General features: G+C 39.3%; 1 protein-coding gene and 1 long non-coding RNA gene across 6 annotated transcripts in view; one reads left to right on the top strand and one right to left on the bottom strand.

Moving 5' to 3' along the window:
• The first annotated feature begins 4,291 nt into the window (after positions 1 to 4,291).
• The window catches only part of hdac5 (histone deacetylase 5), a 122,516-nt gene continuing 105,521 nt past the window's right edge, over positions 4,292 to 21,286 (top strand). For all 5 annotated transcript variants that reach the window (XM_062036761.1, XM_062036763.1, XM_062036764.1 and 2 more), the window contains exon 1: positions 4,292 to 4,549. The gene's annotated coding sequence lies outside the window, so the exon portion shown is untranslated. The remainder of the gene's footprint in view (positions 4,550 to 21,286) is intronic.
• The window catches only part of LOC133642528 (uncharacterized), a 41,889-nt gene continuing 28,222 nt past the window's right edge, over positions 7,620 to 21,286 (bottom strand). The window contains exons 2-4 of the long non-coding RNA XR_009824528.1: positions 18,134 to 18,218; positions 7,978 to 8,037; positions 7,620 to 7,714 (exon numbers count right to left, since the gene is read on the bottom strand). This is a non-coding gene — a long non-coding RNA (uncharacterized LOC133642528). The remainder of the gene's footprint in view (positions 7,715 to 7,977; positions 8,038 to 18,133; positions 18,219 to 21,286) is intronic.

Below are 21,286 nucleotides of genomic sequence, written 5' to 3' on the forward strand. Positions count from 1 at the left end.
TTACCTGGTTAAATAAAGGCTACATAAAAAACATTATTGTGAGGTTTTGTATTAGTGTTCCTAAAAATAGATATACCGGCCCAAGACATTTTTTTCTCTAAATTTGCCCCCCCCCCGAGTCAAAATAATTGCCCAGGCCTGCTTTAGGGGCTCCGTAGGTACTTGCCAACCTTGAGACCTCCGAATTCGGGAGATGGGGGCGGGGTTGAGGTAGGGGGAGGCGGGGTTTGGTGGTAGCGGGGGTGTATATTGTAGCGTCCCGGAAGAGTTAGTGCTGCAAGGGGTTCTGGGTATTTGTTCTGTTGTGTTTATGTTGTGCTACGGCGCGGATGTTCTCCCGAAATGTGTTTGTCATTCTTGTTTGGTGTGGGTTCACAGTGTGGCGCATATTTGTAACATACTTGCCAACCTTGAGACCTCCGAATTCGGGAGATGGGGGCGGGGGCAGGGTTGAGGTAGGGGGAGGCGGGGTTTGGTGGTAGCGAGGGTGTATATTGTAGCGTCCCGGAAGAGTTAGTGCTGCAAGGGGTTCTGGGTATTTGTTCTGTTGTGTTTATGTTGTGTTACGGTGCGGATGCTCTCCCGAAATGTGTTTGTCATTCTTGTTTGGTGTGGGTTCACAGTGTGGCGCATATTTGTAACAGTGTTAAAGTTGTTTATACGGGCACCCTCAGTGTGACCTGTATGTCTGTTGATCAAGTATGTCTTGCATTCACTTAGGTGTGTTAATGCCGCATATATTATGTGACTAGTCCAGCATGCTGTCTGGATGGCGGAAAAGCGGACGTGACGACAGGTTGTAGAGGACGCTAAAGACAGTGACTTTAAGGCACGCCCCTAATATTGTTGTCCGGGTGGAAATCGGGAGAAATTCGGGAGAATGGTTGCCCCGGGAGATTTTCGGGCGGGGCACTGAAATTCGGGAGTCTCCCGGGAAAATCGGGAGGGTTGGCAAGTATGATTTGTAACAGTCTTAAAGTTGTTTATACGGCCATCCTCAGTGTGACCTGTATGGCTGTTGATCAAGTATGCCTTGCATTCAATTGTGTCTGTGTAAAAGCCGCATATATTATGAGATCGGGCCAGCACGCTGTTTGTATGGAGGAAAAGCGGACGTGACAACAGGTTGTAGAGGACGCTAAAGGCGGTGCCTTTAAGGCACACCCCCACTATTGTTGTCCGGGTGGAAATCGGGAGAAACGGGAGAATGGTTGCCTCGGGAGATTTTCGGGAGGGCACTGAAATTTGCATACTTGCCAACACTCCCGAACCTTCCGGGAGACTCCCGAATTTCAGTGCCTCTCCCGAAAATCTCCCGGTACACCAATTCTCCCGAAAATCTCCTGATTTCCAGCCGGACAACTATATTGGGGGCGTGCCTTAAAGGCACTGCCTTTAGCGTCGTCTCTCACCTGAAAAGGAGACTATTATATATGTCTCCGTTTTCCATAGGTTTATCTATAACCCATAAAGTAGGCAGGCACGGAGCTATTTCTCATCGTGTGTTTATTCCAGCCGGCACGTTAATACACTGACACACAACATCCGGATTCCCACCATGCATTGCTTCAAAACTACGGCAAATTGTAATATCCAAAATTTCCAGCCGGACAAACAATATTGGGGACGTGCCTTAAAGGCAGTGCCTTTAGCGTCCTCTCACCTGAAAAGGAGACTATTATATATGTCTCCGTTATCCATAGGTTTATCTATAACCCATAACACGGTGGCCGAATGGATATAGTCACTCATGAACGTTAAGAGAAGCACAAGGCGGCGGCAACGCAGTATTATGGGCCACCTTGCAAGCAACATCCCGTTCTCACTTGCGGATGTTTTCAACAAATCAGTGAAGGATATGTTCCCCGATTCAGAGATCGCTCGCCAGTACTCAAATGGCAGAACAAAAGCTACTCAAATAGTGAAAGGTATGTGTTTGTTTTTTTTAAAGGCCTACTGAAATGAATTTTTTCTTATTTAAACGGGGATAGCAGATCCATTCTATGTGTCATACTTGATCATTTTGCGATATTGCCATATTTTTGCTGAAAGGATTTAGTGGAGAACATCGACGATAAAGTTTGCAACTTTTGGTCGCTGATAAAAAAAGCCTTGCCTGTACCGGAAGTAGCGTGAGGTCAAAGGTTGAAGGGGTCCTCACATTTCCCCATTGTTTACACCAGCAGCGAGAGAGATTCGGTCCGAGAAAGCGATGATTACCCCATTAATTTGAGCGAGGATGAAAGATTTGTGGATGAGGAACGTGAGAGTAAAGGACTAGAGTGCAGTGCAGGACGTATCTTTTTCGCTCTGACCGTAACTTAGGTACAAGCTGACTCATTGGATTCCACACTTTCTCCTTTTTCTATTGTGGATCACGGATTTGTATTTTAAACCACCTCGGATACTATATCCTCTTGAAAATGAGAGTCGAGAACGCGAAATGGACATTCACAGTGACTTTTATCTCCACGACAATACATCGGTGAAGCACTTTAGCTACGGAGCTAACATGATAGCATCGTGCTTAAATGCAGATAGAAACAAAAGAAATAAGCCCCTGACTGGAAGGATAGACAGAAGATCAACACTACTACTATCAGGAGACACGGAACCAAACACTGGACCTGTAACTACACGGTTAATGCTGTGCCGCCTGTCGAAGCCTAGCAATGGTGTTGCTAATGACGCCATTGAAGCTAACTTAGCTACGGGACCTCGTCAGAGCTATGATAAAAACATTAGCGCTCCACTTACGCCAGCCCTCATCTGCTCATCAACACCCGTGCTCACCTGCGTTCCAGCGATCGACGGCACGACGAAGGACTTCACCCGATCATCGATGCGGTCGGCGGCTAGCGTCGGATAGCGCGTCTGCTATCCAACTCAAAGTCCTCCTGGTTGTGTTGCTGCAGCCAGCCGCTAATACACCGATCCCACCTACAGCTTTCTTCTTTGCAGTCTTCATTGTTCATTAAACAAATTGCAAAAGATTCACCAACACAGATGTCCAGAATACTGTGGAATTTTGCGATGAAAACAGAGCTGTTTGTATCGAGATACAATGTGTCCGAATACTTCCGGTTCAACCATTGACGTCACGCGCAAACGTCATCATACCTAGACGTTTTCAAGCGGAAGTTTCCCGGGAAATTTAAAATTGCACTTTATAAGTTAACTCGGTCGTAATGGCATGTGTTGCAATGTTAAGATTTCATCATTGATATATAAACTATCAGACTGCGTGGTCGGTAGTAGTGAGTTTCAGTAGGCCTTTAAGTAAGCAGCAAGTACAGTACAGTTAGTAGAACAACTGTGTTTTCATTACTGTTTACTTTACTATATATATACTATATATATATATATATATATATATATATATATATATATATATATATATATAAATATATATATATATATATATATATATATATATATATATATATATATATATATATATATATATATATATATATATATATACACTACCGTTCAAAAGTTTGGGGTCACATTGAAATGTCCCTATTTTTGAAGGAAAAGCACTGTACTTTCCAATGAAGATAACTTTAAACTAGTCTTAAATTTAAAGAAATACACTCTATACATTGCTAATGTGGTAAATGACTATTTTAGCTGCAAATGTCTGGTTTTTGGTGCAATATCTACATAGGTGTATAGAGGCCCATTTCCAGCAACTATCACTATCAGTGTTCTAATGGTACAATGTGTTTGCTCATTGGCTCAGAAGGCTAATTGATGATTAGAAAACCCTTGTGCAATCATGTTCACACATCTGAAAACAGTTTAGCTCGTTACAGAAGCTACAAAACTGACGTTCCTTTGAGCAGATTGAGTTTCTGGAGCATCACATTTGTGGGGTCAATTAAACGCTCAAAATGGCCAGATCATCTGAAACTCGACAGTCTATTCTTGTTCCTAGAAATGAAGGCTATTATATATATATATATATATATATATATATATATATATATATATATATATATATATATATATATATATATATATATATATATATATATATATATATATAATTCGGGAGTCTCCCGGATAAATCGGGAGGGTTGGCAAGTATGTCCGTAGGAGACAATTGGAAAATAAGTTTAAAATTTTATTTTTTTAAATTGTTATCTTTTTTGAGTGACGCATTTGGGGTAGTCAATAATCAGACTCGCTCTGCCTGTCTTGTCTCTCAGCCCGTCTATCCCTACGCGGTCTGTCCTCATCCATTAGTTTCTATTGCGTCTATTTTTAGCCTCAGCAGACTGGTCACGTGGCAGCGGGAGGACGTCAATAATGTTGTTGGTGGCGGCGGCGAGAAGGGGAAATAGGAGGCGGACTGTAAACTATGGAGGAGGCGAAGCGCTAGGAGGTGAGAACTAACATTGCAACCGTGCTGCGGCAACACACCAGCGGCCGGAGGAGTGAAGCTTTGCTCGGAGACGCAGCGACCCCGCGGCGGGAAGTAAAGTCGGGGAGGAAGACACCTCCGCACTAGTGCGCGTTCCAGGAGGACCCGCCGACATCCACGGTAACCGTGGAGTGAGAGGAAGCTATGTGTGATATATATATATGTATATATACATATATATATATACATATATATATTATATGCATATATTTGTATAAGTGTGTATGCGTGACGGTTTTCTAGATGAATTGTTATCCACACTTTGTGTCACACAGTAGCTAACTTGAAAACACACAGCTACTGCTAGCTAAAGCACACAAACTGACCTACCTGACAGATAAAACACTACTAAATTATACTAGCTTCCGCCACGCAGTCTATGCACACGTTGGCCCGCTAACTGTTTGTTGAGTTAGAGTTCAACTGACAGGGCACAACTTGAGGTTGACTATAAGCAGCCTCGGTGGGTCCCCAGTGCATACATGCATACAGCTAACTGCTAACTGAACTATAGCCTATATGCCCTATGTGCTCCATGGGGTGTCCAAACAGCGGCCCCGGGTCAATTATTTGGCCTGCCGCTACTTTTATATGGGCCGTGTGCAATTATTGAAAATGTAATTTATTCATTAAAGGCCTACTGAAACCCTCTACTACCGACCACGCAGTCGGATAGTTTATACGTCAATGATGAAATCTTAACATTGCAACACATGCCAATACAGCCGGGTTAACTTATAAAGTGCAATTTTAAATTTCCCGCTAAACTTCCGGTTGAAAATGTCTCTGTATGATGACGTATGCGCGTGACGTCAATCGTTGAAACGGGAAGTATACAGACACATTGAATCCTATACAAAAAACTCTGTTTTCATCTCAAAATTCCACAGTATTCTGGACATCTGTGTTGGTTAATCTTTTGCAATTTGTTTAATGAACAATGAAGACTGCAAAGAAGAAAGTTGTAGGTGGGATCGGTGTGTTAGCGGCGGACTACAGCAACACAACCAGGAGGACTGAGAGATGGATAGCAGACGCGCTAGCCGCCGAACTCACCTTAACTTCCTCCGTCTCCGGGCCGCCAACCGCATCTGTGATCGGGTGAAGTCCTTCGTCGCTCCGTCGATCGCTGGAACGCAGTTGAGCACGGGTGTTGATGAGCAGATGAGGGCTGGCTGGCGTAGGTGGATAGCTAATGTTTTTAGCATAGCTCTGTGAGGTCCGGTTGCTAAGTTAGCTTCAATGGCGTCGTTAGCAACAGCATTGTTAACCTTCGCCAGGCTGGAAAGCATTAACCGTGTAGTTACAGGTCCATGGTTTAATAGTATTGTTGATTTTCTGTCTATCCTTCCAGTCAGGGGTTTATTTCTTTTGTTTCTATATGCAGTTAAGCACGATGCTATCACGTTAGCTCCGTAGCTAAAGTGTTTCGCCGATGTATTGTCGTGGAGATAAAAGTCACTGTGAATGTTCGCGTTCTCGACTCTCATTTTCAAGAGGATATAGTATCCGAGGTGGTTTAAAATACATATCCGTGATCCACAATAGAAAAAGGAGAGAGTGTGGAATCCAATGAGCCAGCTTGTACCTAAGTTACGGTCAGAGCGAAAAAAGATATGTCTTGCACTGCATTCTAGTCCTTCACGCTAACGTTCCTCATCCACGAATCTTTCATCCTCACTCAAATTAATGGGGTAATCATCGCTTTCTCGGTCCGAATCGCTCTAGCTGCATTGAAAACAATGGGGAAATGTGAGGAGCCTTTCAACTGTTGACGTCACGCTACTTCCGGTACAGGCAAGGCTTTTTTTATCAGCGACCAAAAGTTGCAACTTTATCGTCGATGTTCTCTACTAAATCCTTTCAGCAAAAATATGGCAATATCGCAAAATGATCAAGTACGACACATAGAATGGATCTGCTATCCCCGTTTAAATAAAAAAAAATTATTTCAGTAGGCCTTTAATAAGGTTCATTATTAGTAGGGCTGGGCGATATATCGATTATACTCGATATATTGCGGGTTTGTCTCTGTGCGATATAGAAAATGACTACCGTATTTTCCGGACTATAAGGCGCACAGGATTATAAGGCGCACCTTCAATGAATGGCATATTTCAAAACTTTGTTCATATATAAGGCGCACCGGTTTATAAGGTGCACCTATGCATCCATTAGATGGAGCTGCGCTAAAGGGAATGTCAACAAAACAGTCGGATAGGTCAGTCAAACTTTGTTAATAGATTACAAACCAGCGTTCTGACAACTCTGTTCACTCCCAAAATGAATAAACAGCTGTTTTATTATATTCCCTGAGGTAAAGTCAGTGACGTGGTGTTTTGTTTATCTTTTAACAACAGCAAGGTCTAACATGTACCGTATTTTTCGGAGTATAAGTCGCACCGGAGTATAAGTCGCACCTGCCGAAAATGCATAATAAAGAAGGAAAAAAACATATATAAGTCGCACTGGAGTATAAGTCGCATTTTTTGGGGAAATGTATTTGATAAAACCCAACACCAAGAATAGACATTTGAAAGGCAATTTAAAATAAATAAAGAATAGTGAACAACAGGCTGAATAAATGTACGTTATATGAGGCATAAATAACCAACTGAGAACGTGCCTGGTATGTTAACGTAACATATTATGGTAAGAGTCATTCAAATAACTATAACATATAGAACATGCTATACGTTTACCAAACAATCTGTCACTCCTAATCGCTAAATCCCATGAAATCTTATACGTCTAGTCTCTTACGTGAATGAGCTAAATAATATTATTTGATATTTTACGGTAATGTGTTTAATAATTACACACATAAGTCGCTCCTGAGTATAAGTCGCACCCCCGGCCAAACTATGAAAAAAACTGCGACTTATAGTCCAAAAAATATGGTAGTGCAACATTTATATCACATAGCGGAGGGGAACTTTTCCCTGATTCAATAAACACGTAAAAAACAGTGATACTGTTACGGTAAATCAAACGTTAGTGCAATCACAATATAGTAACACTCGAAATAGTGCAGAGCAATAACTATATATCAATAACTCAACGTTTCTCAAACTGTAATGTCACACAACACAACACACAAAATAAACATGTAAAGCTCACTTTATGAAGTTATTACTCATTCACGAATCCCTTTTAATTCTTCTTCTTCAGTGTCCGAATTAAACAGTTGGGCGAATACGGCATCCAACACGGCTCCGTCTCGTCGAAGTCGTCATTAATGGAGTCAGTGTCGCTGCTGCTCTATTCCCGTGTTCTACTGCGTGACTGAAATCAACATACATGTCAGATTCACAATATGCAATAAAGTGCTAAAATAACCATTAGCAGCATAAATATGACCTATACAATTCGGTCAGTGCACTAAACGTGTTTATTATCAAACACATTCAAAAGTACATTCAATACACAATAGTTATCATTGGTTCAAGTCATAGACCTTGTATATGGACGATTGAGAAATAAAAAAAGACTGTTGTAATAAAACAATGGAATGAAAGACTAATATATTTTCATAAACATGGACTCACCAACTCCATTTCTACAGTCACACACAGCTTAATGAAAAAATCCGGCGCTGGTAGTCGGCTCTATAAAGTTAACAAATAGGCATTTAGTTTAGAATCCCGTCAGCACAATATTTTGGGTGAAAACTAGAATAAAAACCTACCTCGAGCAGAAATACAATCTGTCTCCCCTCACGTCCTGTCTACTGGCCACTTCCTGCTACCGGCTTATAAGCACAGCTGATTGGACCGCGGCGGTCACGTGACTAGGGAGATCTGCGCGCTCTCCCTGGTCACGTGACAGAGAGTAATAGATAGCAAGAGCCTAATAGTCTCCGCAAAAGTATGTATTTGACACCTGCGTTACACCAGCATGCCGTGTGTTGTGCCTCTGTGTGCATTGTTTACACAACGTGAGGTACGCTACTTATGTCCGTCCGTGCAGTGCGCTACTTAATATGTTCCTGTAGAAACTCGTTCGGTACACCTCCGAACCGAACCCCCCGTACCGAAATGGTTCAATACAAATACAGGTACCGTTACACCCTTAGTTCCAAGGCATTAGATGGCAGAGCTGTATGCATGGTACCTCTGGTATGTTGTCTAACTAGGAAGTACATGTAGATTTTTCCAGTGAGCTGAATGTTATATTGTGCCCTGCAAAGTGTTGATACTCTAAGTATTGTGTTTATTACACACCAGCTGTTTGATTGTAACATTCATCTTAGTTGTAGTTTTCATGACCAAATTTGGATGTGTTGAAATCGCCATGTAAAATCGCTGATGCTATTAGTAGCTTGTCAATGTAAACCAGCATCAAGCTAAGGCGTTTTGGAAAGAGTGGAGCCTTTAAAGGATTGTAAAATTCTCCATATCAACACGGAACAACGGAATGAAACTGCTTTGGCAGTGGTTTATATTTCAAGATCGCTGATTCTCTCATTTTGCCCTCAATCAAAAAGGGATTCAGCCTCAATCATCATGCAGAAGCCCGGCGTTCAAGCCAGCCAAGGCCGAGTCCACTTCTCAATAATATCCAGAGGCGCTCTGCGACCATGGGCGGTACAAAGCTGAGCATTTATCCACAGTTGAATTTCTCGCACATATTTAGTCAATAAAATGTAAACACAAAAGTACATATTTTAAGCAATTGTTTTAGATATTTAGGGGAAGCTGAGCTTTCCCTGCAGTCCTATGGAGACTCTTCTGTCGTTGGATGTCCGTGACAAACAGCAAGAGCTGCAGCAAGCCTGACGTCACACTTGCTACGCTCTGCTGCTCCAACTGTACTTTCTTTCCTTGAAAGGGTGCCACTGTCCTCTTAATGTTTGCCCATTTCACATTTTGTAGATTGCTATGCGCAGTTATATCTCCAATGTATTAAAGTATGTTCACATACTTTAATCATAACAACATCACAAACATCACGCTTAGGCAGTGCTGTTTTGGTGATCAGTTTTTTTCCGCGGCTGAATTGCCGGTGCATCACTTGTCAATAGTGCGCAAATAATAGGCTATATATTGTATATATATATATATATATATATATATATATATATATATATATATATATATATATTATAATAAAATATGTTACTTAAAGAGGCTGTTTGCAACATTACACATTTACACAGATGCCTAGAGGCCGCTTACTTTCCAATGTATTTTACACAGTATATCCCGCGCTCTTTCGACTTCTAGGACGTAATGACGTGACTACGTACGTACGTAACACATGGCGCGCATTAGCTTTGGGTGTTTTTAGCTAATAATAACGATTTGGATAGTTAGTGTTAGCTGTCATTGAATGTGAACTCTATCATAACAAGAACATAACTGCAAATTGTTTGTTGCTTCTTTTGGCCTGCTTTTGTATGTGTGCACGTGCTCTCTGCGCGTTCGTGTTGACGAGACAGGGTGAGTGACCGCTGTTAACACCTTTTTTTTATTCGGGCCGGTAAAAAGTTTTACTGCACAAACTTAGTAATTGTGAAAAATTTAGACCGTTTTAACAATAATGTGTTCTGTCCAAATGTAGCTGAGATAGGCTCCAGCACCCCCCGCGACTACGAAAAGGGACAAGCGGTAGAAAACGGATGGATGGATGGATGGTGTTCTGTCAAACAAATAATGGTAGCTAGGGGTGTAACGGTACGTGTATTTGTATTGAACCGTTTCGGTACGGGGGTTTCGGTTCGGTTCGGAGGTGCACCTAACGAGTTTCCACACAAACATATTAAAGTAGCCGCCTCCGCTTCCTTCTGCCTCTGTTTCTGTCAGTCCTCTACACAGCACCCAGCATTGTCCCACCCACACAACCATCTGATTGGTTACAAACAGAGCGTTAACGGCCAATCAGCAGTGCGTATTCAGAGCGCATGTAGTCAGTGCTTAGCGTTTAGCAGGTAAGCATCAGGCAGCGGACTCTCCCCAAATGATAATAAACACCTCCCAGTCAACCACTAGTAACATCACTATGAGCCCGTTGACCTTCTAGAAATATAAAAGGCAGCTCAGCTCGGTCACAGTCCTGGCTTGAGGTGAAGGCTAATTCGCTTTTAGCGTAACGTTAGCTCATTTTGCGGTGTGTGTGCGTGTGTGTGTGTGTGTGTGTGTGTGTGTGTGTGTGTGTGTGTGTGTGTGTGTGTGTGTGTGTGTGTGTGTGTGTGTGTGTGTGTGTGTGTGTGTGTGTGTGTGTGTGTGTGTGTGTGTGTGTTACGGACAGCAAAGCCCTGCCTGTCTGTTATTTCACTTTACCTTTTTCTGTGTTGATTGAGCTGTGTTGAAGCAGCAAAAAAGGACATTATGTTAAATGAAGAGTTTCTGTCTCTGATAGTTGATATAATAATGTAACTGCATCATTAAACCTACATGAACTCCATGGTGTTCAGGGATGAATAGTCTCTCCTATTGCTATTGTGCCATTTTTTCAGCTATAGTTACATTAATCATTAGTAATGCAGCAGCCTAGTTTTGAATGGCAGGGTCCCTGCTATCACATGTTGATGAAAATATAACATTTACATAATAAATCAACTACAGGATTCCCAAATGCTGTACTAAATTAAGCATGATGAGTTGACTTGAAACTGTTTAATGTTGCACTTTTTATATGTAGAAGAAAAGTTTTGTCATTTTATTTAATCTGAGCAACAACTTGAGGCAGTTTAATGTTGATTAACGTGGGCAGAATTATTATAGTGTTCCCAATGTTAAAAGGATAAAGCCATTGTTTACAAATTTGGTAAATAAATAACCAAAAAATGTATATTTTGTTGTTTTCTTACTGTACCGAAAATGAACTGAACCGTGGCCTCTAAACCGAGGTACGCAATTTTTGTGTACCGTTACACCCCTAATGGTAGCACAAGCTACTCAATGGAGTTCTTGTTATATTTTTTGCTTTGAAAAATGTAACTGTGAGCAAGTTGCAAACAGCCCCTTTAAATTTGTTTTCTGGACCCTCACTGTTATGTTTGATCCACTAGGGACTGTACTTAGAGGGGGGGTTACCCACATATGCGATCCTCCCCAAGGTTTCTCATAGTCATTCACTTCGACGTCCCTTGTGTGGGCTCTGTGCCGAGGATGTCGTTGTGGCTTGTGCAGCCCTTTGAGACTTTTGTGATTTAGAGCTATATAAATAAACATTGATTGATTGATTGATTAACATAACAAACCCTCCTTTTTAAGGTGTGGCGTCTTTTATTTTGTAGGGAAAACCCTGAAATGTTATTAGATTATTTTTAGCATGGTACACATAACTACAACTGTCACTCCCACATTGTTGGCACACCTGAAATTGTTGCTAAATGCGAAGACTATAAGGAAGTTAAATTTAAATTACTTCCTTGTGTTACTGTTTAAAGGAAACATGTTATTTCATTTGTAGGATTTTGTAGGTCGATGAATCACATCATATTTTGAGATATTGTGTGGTATGAACAGTACACTAATGCTTTTGTGGTTTTATGTAAACATTTCAGTTTAAACATCATCAAAATGTGTTTTACACATTAAAACCATGCAACTCAGATTTGCAAATCATGCAGACTTTGTAAGAGCCCACACTGATTATTTTGGGAAAAACTATGAACTTTTATTGTTGAGCCTGAATATAAGGAGGATGAGCTACAGATCCAGCTTTAGTGAAACACTAAGCTTCATGTAGCAGAATTGCTAAGTGCTAAACAAGAATAAAATGATAATAAAACGATGGCTTACTGTCCAATGTCTGCTCTTACTTCGATGACGAGTAATAGGATGTCCATATATTTCCGTTTAGATGAAGAATTCATCTTGAGCCACATGAAGTGTTAACAAGGGAAAGTCTCCCTGCAGACACTGTCTTCAATTGTGTGTTTGTCTCTATCTTCGGGTATTAATTGAATGTCACAGATGAACTTCTAGATTCATTCTCCTATTATCCAGACGAGAGACATGATTTATAATGTAGAATAACTTTTGATGAACCGAGATGCGATGATGCGGGAGCAGCAGGACATCGTGGCCAGCAGAATATTCAAAATGGCTGTTTGAATTTGTGGCATTTTGTGATGTTGAGACGATAGTTTCACATACTTTGCGGATTATAAATACACTTGGATATGGTTTAATGGATACAATGAAACACAATTAAGCATATAGTGAACTACTTTTTCCACTCTACTGGTACTTTAATGTGATTCTTCATGAGTCTAGACCAGTGTTTTTCAACCTTTTTTGCGTTGAAAAAATCTGGAGGCACACCACCAGCAGAAATCATTAAAAAACGAATCTCAGTTGACAGTAAAAAGTCGTTGTTGCAATTGTTGGATATGACTTTAAACCATAACCAACCATGCAGCTCTTGTCTCAAAGTAGGTGTACTGTCACAACCTGTCTAATCACGCCGTGACTTATTTTGAGTTGTTTTCCTGTGTGTAGTGTTTTAGTTATTGTCTTGCGCTCCTATTTTGGTGGCTTTTTCTCTTTTTTTGGTATTTTCCCATAGCAGTTTCATGTCTTCCTTTGAGCGATATTTCCCGCATCTACTTTGTTTTAGGCATCAACAATATTTCAGTTGTTTTTATCCTTCTTTGTGGGGACATTGTTGATTGTCATGTCATGTTCGGATGAACATTGTGGACGCCGTCTTTGCTCCACAGTAAGTCTTTGCTGTCGTCCAGCATTCTGTTTTTGTTTACTTTGTAGCCAGTTCAGTTTTAGTTTCGTTCTGCATAGCCTTCCCTAAGCTTCAATGCCTTTTCTTAGGGGCACTCACCTTTTGTTTATTTTTGGTTTAAGCATTAGACATTTTTTTAACGTAAACTGCATGCTGCCTCCCGCTGTTTCCGACATCTACAAAGCAATTAGCTATCGGCTGCCACCTACTGATATGGAAGAGTACTACACGGTTGCTCTGCCGAGCTCTAGACAGCACAGACACTCAAAAACAATACATAATTTGCAGACTATAATTACTGGTTTGCAAAAAATATTTTTTAACCCAAATAGGTGAAATTAGATAATCTCCCACGGCACACCAGACTGTATCTCACGGGGCACAGTGGTTGAAAAACACTGGTCTAGACCCATCCACAAGACCGCAACCTATCCTATATTCATTGTTCTTGCTGAGGCCAGGAAGTTCTCACACAACAGTGGTCTCTTTTTCAACAAGCTTCTTGCTGAAAGGACAGGACTTATTTGTGTGCTTCATGGGCGAAAACCCGTTCTGTGAGTGTCAGAATTCCTGGTGGTTGCTAGAGGAACAAATGTGTTTTTCACTCATTCAAGCAGAAATTAACCTGTTATCTTTTATTTGATATTCTTTCTCTTTGTTAAAATATACATACAATAAAAAATGTTCGACTGTTCATGTCTTTTTAAGTGAGTTAACTTAAAAAATCAGCAGGGGTTCAAATTGTGATTTATTCCACTGTATAATGGACTGGAATATCAATACAGTACTTCTAGCATTTTTGCGGTTGTTTATGTTGAACATTGTTGATATGTTATCATTTGTCTGGGCTTAAAGGGGGAACTGCTCTTTTTTCAAAATCATTATAAAAGACATGACACTTTTTTTAATGCATTCTAAATATTAAATACATTTGTTTAAAAGAAACAACAGACCACTCGATGATGTAGACATAGGGACACACGGTTGTGATCACGTCGCCGTTATAAATAGTTTGTCTGCGTTTGCGCTTATAATAACAATATCACTAATACTTGGTTAATATTCAAATCATGAAATGTAAATGGAGTATTGTTGGCGGTTTTTGGATGGTTATTTATTGGGTTTTATGGGCGAAATAGAGGACTTGTCATTGGCTACGCTGTAAGCGGACTTTTATTTACGTTTATTTACTAGTTACAATGCATTAAAAAAAATCCATCCGTCGTCATGTCTCTCATAATGATTGTAAACAATAGGCAAAATTCTAAAAAAGCCGTTCCCCTTTAAGATACAGGTGCTACACAAAATTAGTCAACCCTCATTGTAAATTATAATTTGTGTTCGATCTGAGATGTTTCCCTGTAGTTAGAAAAAACAACTCAACCAGGATTTCCCCGAGATTGGAACTATGTCAGCTGCGGTGGGGGCGTGGTCAATGACATCTTCATATATATGACATCATGATAGTTTTGATTTGCAATGATGCATATATTTTCTTTAAAAAGGCTAAACAAATGTTTTATGTATATTTAAAATAGATATAGTAGATACGTGTTATTAGTTATTATTATTAATATATTTTTCTTATATGATCAGAATCAGCTTTATTGGCGAAGTATGTTTAACACACAAAGAATGTGACTTATTAGACTGTGCTGTCTTCGTTCAATGCAACTTGAATTGTTGCTGCTTGTTGTAAAAGGTAACACAGACTACACTAAATGTTGCCCTCCCGGAATGTTGCAAGTTAGTTAACCAAATACGTATACCGTTTTTTGAATTAGAGATGAAAAAAATAGCTTGAGGTGGTTTGTTGATATTCTCCACAATGAAGTCACTGTAAAACTAACCACACTAAGGAAAGTACATCAGGGTTTCCCCTAGATTGGTTATGGTCATGGTCACCATGACGTCATCGCATAATCTGCTGTGATATGATTTTCTTTAAAAAGGCTCAAAAATGTATACATACATTGAAAAACAAATCTGTTATTAACTAGTATTAACAAATATTTTTATATTGTTTTGATATATTTTCAATTGTTGCTGCTTATTGTATAATGTACTTTTCTTCAAGTGTCTAGAGACTTTTAATGACATTTTTATTTAAAAAAAAAACGACTAGCAACAAATCTAGCATCTTTTTCTGGTGTTATTATAAAATGTACTCATGTTTAGAGACTCTACTTCTGAGACTGTCTCTCGATGTCCCTGACAAAAGAGGCGAGCTGCTGCTCGGGTTGGACTTTCTCTCCTTGAAAGCCGCCATATTTGCACATTTTGTCGATCGCTGTGATGATGCATATATTTTCTTTAAAAAGGCTAAAAAAATGTTTTATGTATATTTAAAACACATATTAGGATTATTAGTTATTAATAATACCATTAATAATAATAATATTAACTTTTTTTCTTATATCATTGGAATCAGAATCGGAATCAGCTTTAACACAAGGAATTTGTGAACTACTATGTTAGATCCACTATGGACTGGACTCTCACACTATTATGTTAGATCCACTATGGACTGGACTCTCACACTATTATGTTAGATCCACTATGGACTGGACTCTCACACTATTATGTTAGATCCACTATGGACTGGACTCTCACACTATTATGGTAGATCCACTATGGACTGGACTCTCACACTATTATGTTAGATCCACTATGGACTGGACTCTCGCACTATTATGTTAGAGCCACTATGGACTGGACTCTCACACTATTATGCTAGATCCACTATGGACTGGACTCTCACACTATTATGTTAGATCCACTATGGACTGGACTCTCACACTATTATGTTAGATCCACTATGGACTGAACTCTCAGGATACTTATGCTAGATCCACTCGACGTCCATTGCACCGGTCGCCGAGGAGGCGGGGGTCCCCACATCTGCGGTCCCCTCCAAGGTTTCTCATTGTCATCCCATTGGGTTGAGTTTTTTCTTGCCCTGATGTGGGATCTGAGCCGAGGATGTCGTTGTCGCTTGTGCAGCCCTATGAGACACTTGTGATTTAGGGCTATATAAGTAAACTTTGATTGATTGATTGATTGATTGGTTGATTGAATTTGACTTGGTAGACTGAGCTCTCTTTGTTCAATGCAGTTTCAACTGTTGCTTATTGTAAAAGGTAACACAGGCTACACTTTATTCTGCCCTGCCTAATTGTTGCAATATATTTTGCCAAATATGTGAACAGTCCTTTTGAACTAGATTTGTTTTTTGTTGATATTTTTCAATGAAGTCACTTTAAAACTAACCACATTAAAGAAAATATTTTATTTATACACATGAAGTGCACATACATGTAGGAATCATGTTAGATTAATAATGTAATTTGGAATAAACTGAAAAAACAATTCAATTATGCAGGATGAAGGTTGAGCTCTAATGCCGCTGGCTAAATGCTAACGTACAATGGACTAGCACTAGCTCATAGTCAAGCTAACTCAAATTAGCATGGCCAATCGAAGGGCACACATGGACAATCATTCACACTAACATTCATATCTGTGGACATTTTACAGTCTCCAATGAACCTAACATACACAGTTTTGGAATGTGGGAGCAAACTGGAGTGCCCGGAGAAAACCCACACACTCACAGGGACAAGTGAAAATCTCACACAGAGATGTCCAAACCGAGGTTCGAACACGCATACGGCGTAAAGTTAGACATTATTGTCAGTAGTAATGTCAAAAGAATAAGGTTAGTTTACACTGGCTTCAACAAGAAATGCATTATTTACTTTAAAATACCTTTCTCTTCAACTTTCTCTCTTTCGCTTTGCCGGGTGTCAACTCGATTAGGTGCGCGACCAGCTGCTGACGCGTTTCTGACAGGCGATTTAAATGCACGATCATTTACATGTGATCGCAAACACACCGTCAGTGCCTGAACGGGGATTGGCGTAGAATGAGGAAGTGTTATTGTGTGTCCAGGGAAGCACAGAGACAAAAGTGTTTTCAGGAGAGTTAAAACCTGTAGCAATTGTGCCGTTTGTTATCATAAGATTGGCAATAAAAGTTAGAAATAACGTCAGACTTTGTGTGACTTCTTCTGGGGGCTACAAAACATTATATTACTTTAATTTGTTTTCGCCTTTTATTTTCAAGGTGTGGCAGCAATGAAAATGCCATGGCGGTGGGCCACATTCAGTTACATTAAGGGGAAATCCTGGTGTATAGTTCTAATTTATAATCTGTCAGTAGTTTCCATATGGAAGCGCTAAAAACTACAACATGGCTGACGAGAAGAAGACACAGTTGAAGTGGAGGCACGTTAGGGGTGTAATGGTACACAAAAATTTCGGTTCGGTACGTACCTCGGTTTAGAGGTCACAGTTCGGTTCATTTTCGGTACAGTAAGAAAACAACAAAATATAAATGTTTTGGTTATTTACCAAATTTGTAAACAATTACTTTATCCTTTTAACATTGGGAACACTATAATAATTCTGCCCACGTTAATCAACATTAAACTGCCTCAAGTTGTTGCTCAGATTAAATACAATGACAAAACTTTTCTTCTACATATAAAAAGTGCAACATTAAACAGTTTCCAGTCAACTCATCATGCTTAATTTATTACAGCATTTGGGAAGCCTGTAGTTGATTTTTATTATGTAAATGTTATATTTCTATCAACATGTGATAGCAGGGACCCTGCCATTCAAAACTAGGCTGCTGCATTTCTAATGATTAATGTAACTATAGCTGAAAAAATTATACAATAGCAATAGGAGAGGACTATTCATCCCTGAACACCATGGAGTTCATGTAGGCCTAATGATGCAGTTACATTATTATATCAACTATCAGAGACAGAAACTCTTCATTTAACATAATGTCCTTTTTTGCTGCTTCAACACAGCTCAATCAACACAGAAAAAGGTAAAGTGAAATAACAGACAGACAGGGCTTTGCTGTCCGTAACACACATACACGCACACACACACACCAAACCGAAACCCCCGTACCGAAACAGTTCAATACAAATACACTTACCGTTACACCCATAAGGCACATAAATAAGACCGCCCACAAAACTGCCCATCCTGAAGAGATGGTCACAAAGCATCTTGAAGATGGTCTGTAAAACATAATCAATGCAACATTTTCACCAAAGAACCACCATTGCATGTTATGTAGACCACAGAGAAGTGTTTAACATGTAGAAAAAATAACATAATATGACCCTTTTTAGCTGTCCTCCTAATATTTTCACATTTTGTAGTTTGCAGGTATTTCTGGATTGTATTAATGTTACGTCCACGTCGCAGACATGTTGACAACACTCCAGACAATCGCGTGCGTCTTGTTTACATTCGGTTTCGGCAGCGCTGTCTTCGATGATCATTGTCTTTTTTCGGTGGCCGAGGTTTTCGTAATGTGCACAACAATACAATAGTGCACACATAATTGGCTATATATACAGTATATACAGTATATTAATACTGTCATGACCTGCTGGTGATAATGTTTTATGTTCGTGTGGTTTTGATTCAATGTCAATTTTTTTACCATTAACACAAACAGGCCATTCGTGCCTGAAAGCCGATTGGCGGAGAATGAGGAAGTGCTGTATGTCAGTAATGTCAAAACAATTAGGGTAGTTTGAAAAAAAGTGCACTTCCCCTTTAATTATCTTAAAATACCTTTCTCTTCAACTTTCTTTCCTTACTTTTGCCGGGCGATTTAGATGATTTTGTTTTCAAAATAAAGCATGGAGGAACATTTTCATGATATTTGAGATGTTTTTCAAATGTATTATTGCCAATAGTACTTAAATAGGAGACTATATACAGTATTGGGGTGTCGTGGCTCGGTTGGTAGAGCAGCCGTGGCAGCAACTTGAGGGTTCCAGGTTCAATGCCCGCTTCCGCCATCCTCGTCACTGCCGTTGTGTCCTTGGGCTAGACACTTTACCCACCTGCTCCCAGTGCCACTCACACTGGTTTAAATGTAGCCTAAAGATGTAGATAATGGGTTTCACTAGTGGTGAAAAGCGCTATATAAATATAATCAATTCAATATATTACTTAAATTTGTTTTCATGTTAAAAAAAATTTTTTAATGTAAAAAAAAAAGAAAGAAGAGCTTACTTTGAAGGTGTGGCAGCATTTATCTTGCAGTTGCGGTGCACCACGGTTAAAATATTTTCTAGTCAGACTGTGACATAAACCAAATCTGACCTGTCTTTTTAACAATATTTAGCAGTGAACCCAGTACACCGCATTGAGACACACATTTAGACACAGTCTGTATGTTTACATGCACTAAAGAAAAACTAATTATTGCACAAACTGGCTTTAAACCAGCTTTCTAAAACACAACAACAATAAAGTATTGTCTGCCTCTCATTCAATCTAAACATCCACAAGCAACATTGTTAATCATAGTTAGCGATGTAAGAATTTAGGCTTAAAAATAAAATCATCAATTTTTCACCAAAAATTTGGTTTACGTTTTTTCTTTTTTTCCCTCCTACTTTTTAAGGAAACCAATGAATACAAATGACAGAGATAATTCAAAGCAAGTTTCACTTTTATTTGATCAAAAACTAGTTGTTTGAAATGACATTGCACTCACTGCATCTTACTCTTAGCAAAATGCTCATTTGTATAATGATGTACTTTTTTGACCAGATATAAAATATATTTTTTATTGAATACTTTTCAAAGAACTAAATTAAGAGCTTGCCGTGGGAGCCAAGACTTCTGTCTTGAATAAATTACTTCTGTAAACAAAAATGTAGCATTGCTCATTGCATGCAAATAAATAATAATCCCCAACATTGAGATGAATAAAGTGCAAAATTAAAACTTCTGTCTTGATTAAAATACTTCTGTAAACAAAAAGGTAGTATTGTACATTGTATGCAAATAAATAACCAAATAAAACATTGAGAGGACTATAGTTTTAGTAAGTGGATAAAAAGTATTTTTCATTGTATGTGTGTATCTTGGCGATGGGCAGAGCGACTGCATTACTGCACTGTGCTTCTTTCTCATCATACATGGTATCATCATCATCATACATACATACATGGTATCATCATTATACATTGTGTAAATGATTTCACGACAGTAAGCTGCTTTTTTGCTGGAGTTTGTTTGTTTGTTGTTGCGGTCTTTTTCGGCCCGTAAAGAGTTGCATTTCCCACACTGGGCTTAGGTTTCAGATGCTGGAATAAGTTTGTTGTGCTACAGCCTTTTTTAAATCAAACTTTGCATTTTTATACAGTATATCGTTATGCTATATTTTCAATTGTTGCTGCTTATTGTACAATGTACTTTGTTGAGAAGTTTTCACGTGTCTCGAGACATTTTTCAGATAGAAAAAAATACACATAAAAAACAAATACATTTTGGGTGAAAAAAATCTGAGATTTATATTTTTATTATTTGTGTAACTAGATATTAGTTATGCTGTTGTGTCACCCAGCTTAGCAATAGTGATGAAGTTTACAAAACTACAGCCCATGTCAACCTAAACAGATCAGAGTTTCATAGAATTGACCCCTTTGGGTCTCTCAAGTTGAATGTCGACAAGCACGGTCAACACATATTGTTGACTTAAATGGGGACTTTTTAGTAGTAAGAAGAACAGGGTGGACTAGGACCTAATGAGTCACGGGACTTGTGGAGTTGCCATTACATTTTTATTATATTGGAATTGTGTTTTTTCTTTTACCCAATTTCTGTCCATAACTGTAAATGTATTTAGATACCCTGTAACATTAGTCCAACATATCTTGGTGAATGGATTGATGCACACATGGCAGTGGCATGGCCACCCTACTCAGTCCTAAGTCCTGGTTCGTGTTTAGAATAAAAACATGAACCTGGGTAATATTTGTACAAAGTGCATGGCACTCTGCTTAGTCTAGTATAGAACACAATTTATTACAACTTAGGGGTATTGGGGGGTCCCTGCTTCATCTCACCCTCCGTTTAGAATTCTTTGGCTTGAATTGGGCCATGGATCGATTGTGTTTAATGCTTTCTTCTGTTAATTATAACCGTTTTTTTTAATTGCACCCTGTACAAATATGTTTATTTAAATATACAGTACAGTAATACAAACCAGATGTAAGGCCAACCGGTTTCTTTTTGCCGAATGTTCACTTCCAGAGGAGTCTTATTTCGGTTGATGACA

The sequence above is a fragment of the Entelurus aequoreus genome, linkage group LG25 (genome assembly GCF_033978785.1).
Source record: "Entelurus aequoreus isolate RoL-2023_Sb linkage group LG25, RoL_Eaeq_v1.1, whole genome shotgun sequence".
NCBI classification, from domain to species: Eukaryota; Metazoa; Chordata; class Actinopteri; order Syngnathiformes; family Syngnathidae; genus Entelurus; species Entelurus aequoreus.